Source organism: Malaya genurostris, chromosome 2, assembly GCF_030247185.1.
Source record: "Malaya genurostris strain Urasoe2022 chromosome 2, Malgen_1.1, whole genome shotgun sequence".
NCBI classification, from domain to species: Eukaryota; Metazoa; Arthropoda; class Insecta; order Diptera; family Culicidae; genus Malaya; species Malaya genurostris.
The window spans coordinates 15,068,581-15,084,266 of NC_080571.1; the positions used below are offsets into that span (position 1 = coordinate 15,068,581).

General features: G+C 38.0%; 1 protein-coding gene across 2 annotated transcripts in view; it reads right to left on the bottom strand.

Moving 5' to 3' along the window:
• LOC131432664 (zinc finger protein sens) overlaps nucleotides 1-12,906 on the bottom strand; it is a 443,520-nt gene extending 430,614 nt beyond the window's left edge. For both annotated transcript variants that reach the window (XM_058599068.1, XM_058599069.1), the window contains exon 1: nucleotides 10,925-12,906. The gene's annotated coding sequence lies outside the window, so the exon portion shown is untranslated. The remainder of the gene's footprint in view (nucleotides 1-10,924) is intronic.
• Between the last annotated feature and the right edge of the window lie 2,780 nt (nucleotides 12,907-15,686).

Sequence of the window (15,686 nt, forward strand, 5' to 3'; positions counted from 1 at the left end):
TAGCCTTGAGGACCTGGTAAAATTCCGCACCGATCGTAGCAATCCAATTTGCGTTCCTCTCTTTTTATTTCATTGCAAGTTTGCATAGCCTGCTTGAACGCGATGAACATTTTTGTTTCACTTTTTTGTTGCATTCTGATGTACGTTGCGACGCACGGTGACCATTCTCAGGGACACAAACAACATTTCATGATCATGTGACTTGATCGGAGGAAACCACGGCGTGACGCAAAGCTGAGGGACAAAATCACGGGCGGAAATGAAGCTCACCCAATTAAACTTTTGCTATCGCTATCGGAGGGCAATAAATCTGTATCACTCGGTGCGGAAAGTGATTTCGGTTCGGTTTTTCTTTTTGTCGCACTATGCGGTAGTCGCTTTGACGGTAATTTTTTTTAAAGCTGGTTGCAGCAACGATCGGGTTTTTGAACACTTCATGCGATCGAATTCAAGTTGCTATGCACGGAACCAGTCTTGCCGAACAGACCAAATGAAGTTCAATGAAAAAAGAAAAAAAAACTAAAATGAGTGGCTTCATGAAAGGCCTGGAAGTCCTTCGGTTTTCTGCCTTACCAAAAAAAAAACACTTCAAAACTAGCAATTGTTTTCACCATCGCATCGCAAGTAGGATCCGCCTTCCGAACTGGAACTGGAATCTGTTTGACTTCTTAATCCCACTCGTGACGGCGACCGGCGGTCGGCTATCTATTAGTGCAAATGGTTGATGAGTGTTAATTTGCTTTTAAATTATCACTTTCATTTCTCCGAGCGTCGTCTCTTCCCCGTTCGGATCTTTGTCTGCCTTTGTCTTGCCAGAGCCGTTGTTTGTTCCCCATTCGACATTCGATTTCTGTCAGAAGCGACGTTTCCACGGCAACACGCGCGATTTTGACATTTCGACATTTGTAAATCCGTACGGTAACATTACAAATGGCTTCTAACTAGCTGGAAAATTAAGTAATTTTCTCTTTATCATTTACTTGCCGCCCTACTGACTTGTTGCACAGTTTTCCTCGGTCAACAATGTGTGTGTGTGCCGCCGCCGCTTGGAAGGCAACGGTAGTTAGTGGCTCATCGTCGTGTCGTGCTGCCACGAAAAACGGTAGACGAACTCAGCTTTGATTGATAAGTTAATTTCCTTTAATGGCTGACCTTTGTCTCCGGTGCCGTGGGCAAAGCCACCGAAGCATTTTTCAGTTGAGTTGAGTTGACGGTGCGGTTGTTCTTTCCCGTTCATTTAAACTGTGCCGCCCAAAAGGAGGTGGTCAATTTTGAACTGGGTGGCGGCGACGGTTTTGTCAAACCGAAATAGTTCGGTCAAGTGACAATTGCACAGTTACTTGTTTGTTTCGTGCTTCTAATCGTGCCTTTGGGCGATCATAAAGTCAAACGAGGTTATTTGGATGGAATGCCGTGTCGAACGCGCGGCGACTTCCGTATCTGATATGCCGATGAAAAATGGTGGAATTTGGTTGACGGGGAAAAAAGGTGTGTTTTAAAGCAACCTTTCGATTAAATTACGTGACCTTCCCCGTGGAATAGATTAGAGTTTTTTCCCGATATTTACTACGTCCTATTTTAGTATGAGGAAACGTTTTGAAGTTTGCCTTGCTCTGAAGTGAAAGAATTTGATAGTGAATGTCTTTTGTTGAAATAAACCAATGTTTCTAAAGTAGAATGAAAAGTTATGTTTTGTTATCTCTTAGTCTCGGTTTTGGCTCCTTAGAGGGGTTAGAGCGGGGGCAAAAATAAAACAAATAAGTGTAAAATTGCGATGAATTGCTGTTATAAAGGGTGATTTTTTAAGAGCTTGAGAACTTTTTTAAACAATAAAACGCATAAAATTTGCAAAATCTCATCGGTTCTTTATTTTAAACGTTAGATTGGTACATGACATTTACTTTTTGAAGATAATTTCATTTAAATGTTGACCGCGGCTGCGTCTTAGGTGGTCCATTCGGAAAATCCGCTTTTTTATCGACAAATTTTGTTCAGCGATGAGGCTCATTTCTGGTTGAATGGCTACGTAAATAAGCAAAATTGCCGCATTTGGAGTGAAGAGCAACCAGAAGCCGTTCAAGAACTGCCCATGCATCCCGAAAAATGCACTGTTTGGTGTGGTTTGTACGCTGGTGGAATCATTGGACCGTATTTTTTCAAAGATGCTGTTGGACGCAACGTTACAGTGAATGGCGATCGCTATCGTTCGATGCTAACAAACTTTTTGTTGCCAAAAATGGAAGAACTGAACTTGGTTGACATGTGGTTTCAACAAGATGGCGCTACATGCCACACAGCTCGCGATTCTATGGCCATTTTGAGGGAAAACTTCGGAGAACAATTCATCTCAAGAAATGGACCGGTAAGTTGGCCACCAAGATCATGCGATTTGACGCCTTTAGACTATTTTTTGTGGGGCTACGTCAAGTCTAAAGTCTACAGAAATAAGCCAGTAACTATTCCAGCTTTGGAAGACAACATTTCCGAAGAAATTCGGGCTATTCCGGCCGAAATGCTCGAAAAAGTTGCCCAAAATTGGACTTTCCGAATGGACCACCTAAGACGCAGCCGCGGTCAACATTTAAATGAAATTATCTTCAAAAAGTAAATGTCATGTACCAATCTAACGTTTAAAATAAAGAACCGATGAGATTTTGCAAATTTTATGCGTTTTATTGTTTAAAAAAGTTCTCAAGCTCTTAAAAAATCACCCTTTACATGCTATTCTTAACCCTTAAATGCGCTATGTTGTTTTAGAAAAACCTGTTGTAATCCACCCAGCTCATATTCTAGTGTGCACACGAAAAAGATTTGAGTTTTACAGGTGACTTAATCCTTCATATGATGTTATTCATTAAGATCTAATTTCTCAAACGATGGAAAATTGCATTTGTCATTACTTAACGTTGGGTTAGTATGAATTCTACTGGTTTCGTCTGTAATGTGCATTCGACTAGCGGGTGACACTGTATGCATTTAAATGCACCTTTTACCAGCCTAGCAGATGTATGCTTCTGTGGCTCAGTCGATCTACGGACGTAATTCGTGATCCGATGATTCTCGGTTCAAGTCACGGCAGTGTCGCTATCATTACTTTTTTTTATTACAGTGAATTTCATGTCATAGAGCTTTAGACGCAATATTGAATGTTCTTGAACGTAATTTTGCGTGAACTTCGACGCTTCATTTATGTACATCTAATAAGATGTAATACCACAGGATTTTCTCGAAGTGAGTATAATGCTGTGGTATTTTTTTTTAAATCGCTTTTTTATCCCGGTTGTTTTTTTTTCGGTTGTTCGCCAGGGGGACTGTTTCTCTTCAGTATAACCTACGGAATGAAACAGTTCTCTGATCGGTTAGGCCATCCACGAGAAAAAGAAGTGAGTTCCATTATTGTAGGTACTTCCGGCACCGGAACCAGAGAAGATATGAAGATTTTACACGATTTTGACATCGTACTCTAAACGATGGTGTAAATTTTTGTTGAGCCCGAAAATATTGAGTAATCTTTGGTAGGACCATGAGACTTTTCATTTAACCCTAAGGTTGGGAATATCGGTTCAGCAAACTCTGAGATCTGGCTACCGATTAGAGTAGTTCTGAGGTCAATTTAGAGTTTTTTTACGTGTTTTGATTCGCCACTTTAAGAGAGGACACAAAACCTTTTACACACTTTACCCTATAATTCCGGAACCGGAAATAGGCTCCGGATGAAATTCAGGCAATTTCGTATAAGATCACAAGACCTTTCATTTGAATCTAAGTTTGTCAAAATCGGTTCAGCCATCTCCGAGAAAATAGTGAGATCATTTGACACATACTTACAGACAGTGTTGGTGATTTCTCTACATTGTATACACACGGAGAACCCTTCGATCATAAAATTGCGATATCGCAGTTTTTGATTTTTGCGATAGTTGATTTAACTAATTTCTTTTTGATTCAACCAATATGGTTTTTGATTTGCATTTATTCAAGTAGTTGAAAAATATGTTGTTTTAAATGCTGTCAAATGCCGGAGACAGTTGAAAGCAAAACAATAATCGCAATGCAAAATCAACAACTTTTTTAGTTGAAATCTGTTCGCGTCGCTTCAAAATGTCAATAAAACAACATCGATGGTTAAAGCGTTTGGTGAAATTGTGTTCATTCGATTTGAGAAATTTATGATAACAAGTGTTTATCTAACAGCGGTGTTGTGATAAAGTTAACCTTGTTTAAGATGAAAAAGATTTGGTGACAAATTAGAAAAAAGGTTAATGAATGATCATCTCGTAATCTTTCAGGTATGCGCAAAAATTTTATGCTTCAAATTCGATCATTGATTCTTCCAGCAGACTGTTTTACGTCCAGCTGTTTGATACCGATGATGATGTTCTTGCATTAGCAATAAAACGCTTTTTGACATGAATTTAATTTTAAAAATTAACAGGAGCGAAGGGTTTCAAACACACAGAACGCGCTGCATTTGAATGGCGCGTTTGAATTAACGTCGCAAAATTCCATTTCCCAGCGGTTGATGCAGCCAAGCTCATATAAATTGACTAAAATTATCAGTGCATAACTTTAGTTCAACCGTTTGAAGGCATCATCTTTCAATACTCATTTTAGGTAAATTTAATAATTTCGCTAATTTACTCGCCCCTCCGGGCACTTTTGCTGATTAAAAATGTTTTTCTACATCAATCAATTCCGATCGAATCAGAAGTATTTTTTTAGAATTTAGATCTTTACTGATCTCGACTTGACATGTTCATGATCATACAAAAATAAAAATCACTTAGAGATCATATCAGTTCGGATTTCGTAATGATAATTTATTCCTTGGTTAACATCACTTGAAATCGGCAGTGATCGGTGGTTTTCGAAGCCCTAATGATATTACATGTCAATATAAAATACTGTTTATATTTTAACAATGATATTTATTTCATGAATCTCAACATACCGAACTCATTTCAAATAGATCATGACGTGTATCAGTAAGTATATTTTGATTATTTTCGCAAATCAAATAAATTGTTCGAGTTGATTCAACTATTTGCAATGTCTAAAACAATAAAACCGATTTATTTTTCAACTAACAGAATTTTGTTTCAATAACAACACCAGTTATTTCAACTAAAATATTTGTTGAAATTGAAAGGTATGTGTCCTCACTAGTTGACAGCATTTTTTTTTTCAAACAGTTAAATTAGTTGTTTCAACCATCGTTTCTGCTAATCGAAAAACAAAAATGACAGTTTAGTTAAAACAACAATCGAATAGTTGTACCAAATTTTAACCAATCGAATTTAGAAAATCAACTAATATTCTGGTTAAAATGGGATCGCGGGTGGTTCCGTGCAACATTTTCAATCCGGTAGAAGATGCTACAAGAACTCGAGTCTCTCAATGCATGAACCGTGAGAGAATTCTGCTACATTTCTTCGCTCCACTCCATACTCTGAGTATTTCACGGCCCTTAAAAAAATTTACAGTCTGATAATGATCGTTGCTGTGTGGAATTTCCCAAGAGAAAATCGCAAGTTGACAATTATCGTAGAAAATCGAATCGATGATTCAACTTGATGATTCTCATACTAGGTTGCAATATTTCAAAACTCTTGTGTGGAGCATTCACAGACATTTTCATAGACACAACTTATACAAAGATTATATGCACATAGTTAGAATAAGCGGCAATAGTAAAATGATTCTATCGCAATTATCAACTGCCCATACAAAATCGGATCGCAAAATGAGAATGAGCGACCGTTTGTTGCTTCAGAGAGAATCCCTACAGCAGCACGCTAGCCCGCGATGCTCAGACAGGTCATCGAGAGAAATTCGCTCTCGCACTGGTGTCCATTCTATGTTAAATGAACCATGCCGGTTTTTTGTTGCTGCAATGATATCCGTCTCTCTTTGATGGCACTGCACAGTGGTTTGAACAGACAAATACGTGAACTTAATTCTTTAGCTGCTAAACCGTTGATCCGATATACATAGTTCCTTTGGAAGACCTCATTCACAAAAATATACCTCGTGATTTGATCACAGTAAAAAATGTGCAAGGCTACTACGATAAAAGTTAATGTCAACAACTTTTTTCCCCTAAAGAGATAGAAAAACGATGTCTTCTACAAAGTTTTAGAACTTCTAACGAGAAAAAAACTTTGCCGAAGAAGCTACAGGTCTAACGCAAAAAGTTTCGGATATATGAAGCAATTTCGTTTGAAATCACTTAAAATCAATTTTTTGTACAAAACTTTTTTCACGATTATTTTCAGTGTCTACTATGTTCGAGACAATTACTAAAAACGTAAAATTACACATTTTTATTGATGACTGTGCACGGTTTGGCCTTTTCCTTAAAAAGTTATTTAACATTTAAACTTTTATATGCACTAACTTTAACTACTGATAGGAAGCAGGGTCGCAGACCAAAAGGCACATACATATACTTTTTGGAAAGCTTAAATCAAGTAATATAAAGCTACGAAGTGTGTAGCGTGGCTCTTTTAAGTTGTGTGAATGAGACAACAAAATATAGAGTGCTTTTTTGACCATTTTCTTAGGAAAAACGTACATTAATAAAATTGTTTATCTTCATATCACGCATTTTTTTGTGATACGAATCGATAAGTTACCTTTAGGCAACAACTTTTGCAAGAAATTGCAGTCGAGGTATAAAAAATAGAGCATTAGTTTTAACACCAGACGAAAGAGCAAAATGTTCACTGTAGCTTACTATTATGACTTACTCTCAGCGAGTACCGAGTCTTTCGGAATTCATCTTCAAAATAAATGTTGATAGTCGGATTACTGGGATGAAGAACTGTGAAGTAACCAGCTGAGGGTTGATTATGAAGTATTTTACCATTACTGTTATTTTGCCTACAATTCCACTGGACATGCTTAGCATTTAAGTCCCCTATTACGAAAAGTTTTGGTCGATATCTTGCGAGTTTTTGCAAATCGCCTTTAAAGAAATTTAATTGTTCGCCGGTGCATTGGAATGGCAAATTCGCTCCAGCGATGAAATAAATTCCATGATTGGTTTCAACTTCGATTCCCAAGCTTTCAATAACTTTAGTATTGGAAGAAGGTAATATTCGATGTTTAATTTGCCGTTGGAAAAAATGGCAACTCCACCACCCATTCCAGTAAACCTGTCAAATCGATGAACCACATAAAGTGGATTACTTTTCAATTTGACATTTGGTTTAAGAAAAGTTTCTGTCACAATGGCAATATGAATTTTGTGAACTTGGAGAAAATTATAAAATTCATCTTCACTCGATTTCAAAGATCGAGCATTCCAATTTAAAATATTCAAATAATTATTTAACATCATCGTTAAATTTTAAATTCATTATAATATTAATGCAAATTGACATCCGAATTGAAATGCTTCAAGAAGTGATGAAGTCGAATTCATTCGGATGATCATTTGAAAAAGTTGATCTTGTAGGCAGATCATTCTATTTTCAGTTATATCGCCTAAATCGACTTCATTTAAAGAAGCGAATAGCATTGAAGGAATATTGGTAGGTAGACTGCCATTAGAAGAAGATGATATGGCCGATCTACCTATTAGTAAATTGTTCTCGTTGGAAGATGAACTGCAAGGCGGTCCTGTGTTTGAATTATTTACATTAGAAGAATTAAGTGGTAGATTTCTACCTGTTATACTAGCATAACTGACATTAGAAGAAGATGATGACGAGGTCGATCTACCTGTAAATAAATAGTTTTCGTTAGAAGACGAATTGGCAGGCGTATCTGTTTTTTGTTTTAAATTCGAAGAAATAAGTGCCTTGGAAGAATTAGGCGTGGCATTAGTAGCGGTTTTTTTATTTCCAGGTATATTCTGCAAATTTAAGGTCGTTGATTTGACTTGTTGTCTAAGCGAACGAAACGTTTAAAAATTTTTCCCTGACAGGACATTTCAAATAATGGGATTTATGATTTCCATTGCAATTTGAACATGAAAATTTATCAGTGGTTTCATTCATTGGACAAACGTCTTTCTAATGCGATTTACCACAATTCAAACACCGTATATCCATATGACAATTTTTGGTTCCATGACCGAAGCCTTAGCAACGACGACATTGCGTCAAGTTTGCAATACGATTATGCCGTTTATAATGTTCCCAATGAATTTTAATGTGGAAAATGAAACGTACTTTTTCTAAAGTTTTCAAATTGTTTACATCACTTCGATTGAAGTGTATTAAGTAAAGTTCATGGGAAATTCCAGAGCGTGGTTTAGAAGTACCATTCGCTCTTTTTTTCATAAGTATTACTTGGGAAGGGGCAAAACCAAGCAATTCTTTTAGTTCATTTTTAATTTCATCAGTACTTTGATCATTTGATAAGCCTTTCAAGACAGCCTTGAAGGGTCTGTCTGATTTTATATCATATGAATAAAATTTATGAAGTTTCTCGGACAAACATCGAATAAGACGTTCGTAATCTTCCAATCCATCAACCAAGACTCGACATTCTCCTCTTCGTCCGATTTGAAATGAGACTTTTACTTCCGGGAGAAAAGTAGAAAGCCCAGTACGGAATGCTTTGAAGTCGGAAATCATCACCGTCACTGGAGGCATAGATTGCAGTTTCTTTCCAGAACGACAAGCGTCCATTTTGGGAATTTTTGAAGAATTTTCTTCTATGTCGCTACAATCGGATTCAGGAAGAATCTCGTAAATATTGTTAGACGGCATAGGATCAACGGACGTGAAATCCGTCCGTTGTCTTTTATTTTTACATTCAGATTCTATAATATCGTGAATGTTATTAGAAAAATGTTGAATAACGGATTGTGATTTATTCCGTATTAAATTATTTTTAGCCTTAGGCTTGTCGCTTTTCCGATTGGATGCAGGCTTTTTTGAAATGAATGAAATTTTAAATTAAATTAACTAGGCTAAAGTAGTCTTCGATTAGATTCCTAGCTGGCCTTAAAAAAGGCTGATTAATTTCTTAGTCACTCTAATATCACTCTTTGTATAACTTAGTCACTCAAATATCACTTTCTGTATAGCCTTGAGAAAGGCTGACTAATTGTTAGTCTTTAAAAAGACTGTTAGTGATTCAGGTAGCCTTGAAAAAGACTGAAGCCTTGAATCAATGAAACTCTTGGTAGCCAGAAAAAATTTCCAGGAGCCAAGAGCTATACGCGTGCGGTGCGAACGACTGTTCAAAACCGACTGAATAATAACAATCATTTGAATATAATACACATAAGTAACAGGAGTGCAGGTTGTGCTACGGCAATTCAAACGCGCCATTTAAACGTGTAAGATTCTTTCCTCGGCCATTGGTATTGTGAGCATATCAGACAATATAATAGTAGCTATCAAACGAGTCAAAGTCTCTCGAAATTGATTCTTTTATCTCCGAGAAATTTTGATGAAATAAAATATACTAGGATTTGTTGGTTACGTCACATATAACATCGAACCGGAATTGCTCGACATAATCCTTCCAAATTTGATTGGCATTGTTAGCTTTCAAATAAGTTTACCGTAATTCGTTTAGCCATCTTCGAGAAAGCTCAGCCGATGACAAATGTGCGGTTAGTCGGTTACGTCACTTTTACTATTATATCTTCAGAACCGGAAATGACAATCATTAGATCTTCGAACTTCATAAAAAAATTGAATAGGAGCCTAGGTTTGCTGAAATCGGTTGAGTTATCTCTGACAAAGTTGAGCGGTAATATAGAAAAATCCATCCGATGATGGTTCTGAAATTTAGTTAAGTATATTCTGCACAATTTGATTTGTATCGATATGCTGATGGTCGGTGGCCGTCAATTTCATTTTCATCTGATATCATTCGATTGAAAATGAAATTTTACCGCGCTGGTCCGAATGGCAGCGAATTCCGTGTATTTATTGGAAGGTAGGTTACAAAAAGTTCCATTTTGATCAGCACCCAACGGAAGAACAGATCGCAATAGAACTGACGAATGGAATAGTAGAAGTGCAAATTTGCGAAAAAATATCACAGCGACTGAACTCGGCTCGGCAGCTCAACTACCTTGCACATGAAACACAACGCTGAAATCAACTTTGTTGATACAAAAACAGAACAAAAAGTTTATTATGGTATTCGGTCACCAGGGATTTATATCGGTTTGAATCGCTAGTCAGCAGCTAATTTGCGTGTTGAAAGAGAAAGATAGAAAAGATAAATTGATTCTATGACAGAAGGAAAGTTATCTCCAGTAGCGAATTCCGGAATTCGTCCCCAATAAAGACAAGAAGTATAATTTTGAACGGTACTTTACGGGAAAACCTGTAGGAAAAAGACTGACGAAATAAAAATTTGCTAAACATTACCCTAGGAATGGGGTGATCGTTTTGCCAATTCTAAATTTTTGCATGTGAAACCCATGAAGAAATTAGTCTAATTGAACAGAACACAATAAAAAGTAAATTTACGCTTTCAGTGGGATTTGAATCGGAATGAATCGCTTGATGATCTTTGATAAATCGTTGAATTCTTTTTCATAATTTGAATCCGCATAGTTATCGACTTCAGAAGTGCTAGTCAGCAGCTATTATAACAACCTAAAAGCAGGGCACAAAAAAAAGATAATCACAAAACAAATCGCTTCCCAAAAATGGGCTGCAATTTATTCGCATTGATAAATTATCTTCACAAGTCTGGACGAAAAAAAATACCCCCCTCCGAAGGAGGGTCACACCGTCAAACCACAACCCATAGATTTGTCGGCAACAATTTTCCCCTCAATCGTCACAAACCGATCCGAAAAACCAATCCAGTTCCTCATCACCATCGCAGCCAAGCGAAACCAAGATTTGCATTTCAATTCACGCCCGTAGAGTCTGGACGTAGCCTCATAGACTCTCGATTCGTCTGGGTCGAAGAATATTGAAACTGTTTGGTAGTAACTCACCGGATCAGAAGTTGCGGGTCCGAAAAATTCCACTCTGATTCGGATCTGCTGTTGCTGCTAGGTTTGTTTTTTTTTTGGCACAACAATCGGCACAAACAAATGAATCCACAGACGGCGCAGTTTGATTTGCTGGACGAAATGTCAAAAGTTAATCCTGTGAGATGTTTTTCACTTTTTGTCTGCCTCTTTCCTAGTTTAATCCATTCGCGAATCGCGCACACAAAATTCACTTCGGAGCTTCACTCACTTGTCAAATGCCTTTTGCTCATAACTTTTTTTTTTTTGCTCATCGAGTAAAATATTTTTCTTTTCTCGTCGCAGTAGGCTAACTGTAAATAGGTTGCTCTTTTTTTCTATTTTATTTGCTTCCTTATTTTCGGGCCCGGCACAGTGTGACTCAAAACCTCAAACTCAAATAATCACTTGGGGCTGAGAAACCCACAGGAGGTGGGAGGGTCGTCGACGGGGAAACTAAAGCCACGCTTAGCGATCTTTTTTTCTATTTTTCTCTCCCTCCTAGCCTTTCGTCTGCACCACGGTTTTAGAGACCCAATGGGGCTCCCGGCAGCATCAGATAATCACTCGAAATTTGTCTCACTTGTTTCCGTTTTCACCTCTTCAAAACTCTAATATTTTTTTTCGTCTCCCGTCCACACGCTGGCCAAACCAGAAAACACGCGCACTAACACTCGAACAGAATGGGGGAGGAGGGGGGAGGGGCGGTTTTTGCTGCCGATGACAGATAGATACCGTCGTGCAAGCTCGGATATGGCAGCATCCGTCTTCCGCGAGGTGGAATTTTTCACCTACTTCCCACCTACTTTCTTGATGAGGGGAGACGTTGGTTTTTTTTTCTCTCTCTCTCTCTCTCTATCGCATAACCCTCGGCTCGGTGGTGATGAAGTTTCTGCGAAGGCTCGAACTATGCGGTTTTCCCGATGGCATTTTAACTCTTCATCATCCGGACTAACATGCGGCGGCGGCTTATCTTCGATCAAACTTTTCACCGACCATCATCCATCCGAATGTATGTTTACCCAAACACTACTAGCTGGGGAACACTTTTCTATCTGGGCTCGAGGTTGGGGATCTTTTTTTTTTTGTTACTTCACTCTTCTCCTACCGTACGATCCGATGAGGCCTGGCCCACACAAACACCCCGCAAAAAGAAATTTACATATAATTTTCCACTCGACAGAGTAAAATTAATTAATGATCTACGGTTTTTTTTCTGTTTCGTTACTCTGGGCTCTGCCGCTGCTCGGTTGCGCCTCTTTCACTAAACTGTTTTGCTTCGGTGCAATTGACTGATCCTTTGGGTAAAGTTTTTTTTTTGCTCTTCACGATCACAATCCCGCAACTATGCTCTTCTTTCTAATCTTTTTTATTGGGGTTATCATTACGCGATAGCAATCTTTTCCTGTGATCTAAATTAGCGAAAAAAAAAAACAACACAACACCTCTGTTCAAAACAACACACCTTCGATAAGCGCGATCACGGAGCTACTGGTCTACTCTACTGGGTGGGCTGCTTCGGCTCCCAAACGTACACCACACCGCACTGCACTCTGTTTTGTCTAGCGACCGAAGGAATAACACTGCTCTTCAACACAACGGACGATGAGGATGATCCCCGATTAGAACACTTCTGCTTCTTCGTTTCTTTATTTTTCTTTCGTCGCCGATTCGCCCGTTTAGGTCTCCCCCGTCAGAATCGTGGATCGCGCGTAAGCCGGCGGCAAATTTTCAACACCGCAACACGGTTCCGTCGGTTGTACTTTGCGCTGCATCAACCAAAAGCCACCGAAATGGGTGTTGAAAGGGGTAGGCGTTTTTTACTTTTCTACCCCCGGGAAGGGTGGACCAACGGCGGATCAACGGGATGGGTCGTAGAAGCAGCAGCAGAAATGACAGTCGCGCGCTGGTTAAAAAAACGTTATACTGATGTCGTACCTCTAGACCGACTGACCGAGTAATACAGTATTCGGTAGGCTCGAACCCGATCTGCCAACGACCGACGATCGGCGGCAACGACGACGACGACGACGACGACGACCACTACGAAGACGGCGCGATTGCTGCTGCGATCGAAACGACGATGGCGAGGACGTTCGTTGGTCCCGGACCGACTCAAGTATGGCTCAAGTCTAGCTCCGCCGCGATCAGGCGGCGGCACTCATTCTCTTTGCTCTGTGATTGGAGGAAAGTTACCAGCGTTGATCCGATTCCGTTGCTCTCGTGAGTGCACAACGAAAGAGAGCAATCAAAAGCGCTCGGAGCTGCGAGGTGGAAAGATTTCAACAGCAGACAGCAGACGAACCGACCGCGGATTGCTTCGATTGGTGAGAGTTTTAATCATCCGCTTCGGTATCGGCTCAGCACAGTGGTGAAACATTTCATCACGCGTTTTTGAATCTTTATATGATAAATGTTTTTCCATATTTATTCCAAAGTACTTCTCGGACGTAGCCCTTCCATCGTCCTTCAGAGAAGAGACTAAGTAAAAATCCCTTGATAATCTATGTATGGAGTATTTCACCCAACATTTTTTTTCAACTAACTATTTTTTTTCGGTAAAGAACTCGAAAACATTCGACACGTATTTTTTATTTCAATATGATACGTGGAATTTGATTTTTAGAAGTATCGTGTTTTCGAAAAAGAGCCTTGTTTCAACAGCCTACACTGTAAAATCTAATAAAGATACAGAAATTCGTCCAAGACATGAAATGTGTGTCTTTTCCTTAGATTTCAAATAAGCGATTCCATAAAACAACCTTTAAAGTTAATATAATGAAAAACGTTAAAAATTAATAAACAAACAAAAAAATTTCAAACTTGGGCCTAATTTTTTTTCTTTTTTTGGCATTAAAAATGCCTTACTCTTCACTATACGGGGCCGGGTGTCAATTAAAAGTTTCAAAAATAGTCGCGTAACCTTTTTGTGTCATAATTTTGAACGTTCATAACTCGGTCATTTGTTGATGTATTGTTATAATTTAACAACCAATCGATTCGGAAACTTTTAACTTAAACATGTATGACGACGTTTATTCAGTATTTCAATAGCATACTATTGAAAAAATGGTTGGAATCGACCTATGTTTTCATCCACCAATCCCTGTTGTACAAAATGACGTCAACTTCTTGTTCGGCATAGGAGGCTTTGCGTCATGCATTAAAAACACCGTATTGTTATGCGTAGTATGAAGAGAAATCTATAAATATAGGGTGCACAATATTTCTTTGCCTAGTTGATGTTGGACTCTGAATGAAACAAGTAGCTCGTCCAGTGAGCTGATGGCTGAATTGAATATACGTTCACTTGCTGTATTGTCGCTCTTGCATTATGCGTTGGTGAAATTATCTTGAGTATCTTATATATCATCTAGCTATTGAAGAACTGAATCAGCGTGGTTACCAATTCTTTTGAAATATCCCATGTATTTAGCAAATTTTTGGTAGATTTTGCCATTAAAAATGCCTTACACTTCGCTTCCCGAGGCTAGGTGTCGGCGATAGAATTTTCGGATCTAATGTGCAGCGCTTGTTCCTCGATGATTTGTTAAGAGATTTTCCTAATTTAAATGATTCCAAAGCTTCAATATTGTAAGCTTCAAAATGTTTTAATTTGGCAAACGGATCGGTTTGCATACTTAAATTTCCATTACCATACGAACAAAACGGTGGCGTGATGATGATAATCTTAGATATTTCTTTTTCATTGTATGTGACTGAACAAGTTGTTGTCCCACCAGGAATTAAACGCTTCAAAAGATTCAAAATTAAATTCTGAAACTTATCTAAAAGCGGCCTCTTCGGTTTAGTAGTATAAATGAGTTCCACAGGCTCACATATACAGTACAACTAGATGCAATATCGTATAGTTTCAAAGATAAACTCACCTGCGATTTTACATGTATCATTTGAATAGAAACCCTCGGAGAATTTGCGTCTGATGACTACACGCGTTGTAACCATGACAATGTTCATTCATGTGTTAATAACATCAAGTTACAATATGAACAAAATTTCGGAATTTTGTTGCGTATCCATTCCGTATATTCCTAATATGCCAAAGCGAAAATCGATGTAAGTAACTCAATTTTTTATGCGGACTGTTTCACATTTTTCTTCCTCGTAATGTTGCCATATTATTTACCGGCACTTTCCGAAGATTTTCGACAATTTTGAAGAAGGATTAATAAAATTACACTATTACTGAGTTTACTGGTACAACATTTTTCGTTAAAGTAAATAAAATCTTCTCTTGGATCGATTAACTGTTTATAAAATTAATAAATTTGTACGTTTCTCGAAGATTATTATCATAGAATAAAACAGTTTCATTTGTTCAGGTTTAAATCTTTAGGTTGTTTGTATCTAAAATTGAGCTTTCAAGTAACTTTGAATTCTAGTTAAAGGACGTTTTTCAAAAACTCAACAATGTAAAAATTTGTGGAAAGGGATCAAAATTGAATAGAATCAATTATCAAGAAAGAATCTAATTGTCTATTTTATCATTTGCTAACAATCTAAGCGCTTAAACTAGAGCAAGTTTGTAATTAGTCAATTGAATAAGTTTTTAGTTTAGTGTATCATCAGCATTATCATCTTTATTTTTGTATTTATTATGAAGACCCTAGAAACGTTCCATTTTTAATGTTATTGTGCTCGGTCGTGTCTTGAATACAACCCTCTAACTTTTGTTGTTGAAAAAGAAGCCTTAGAAGCGGTGTGTAACGGAAGCGTTTTGCAATCT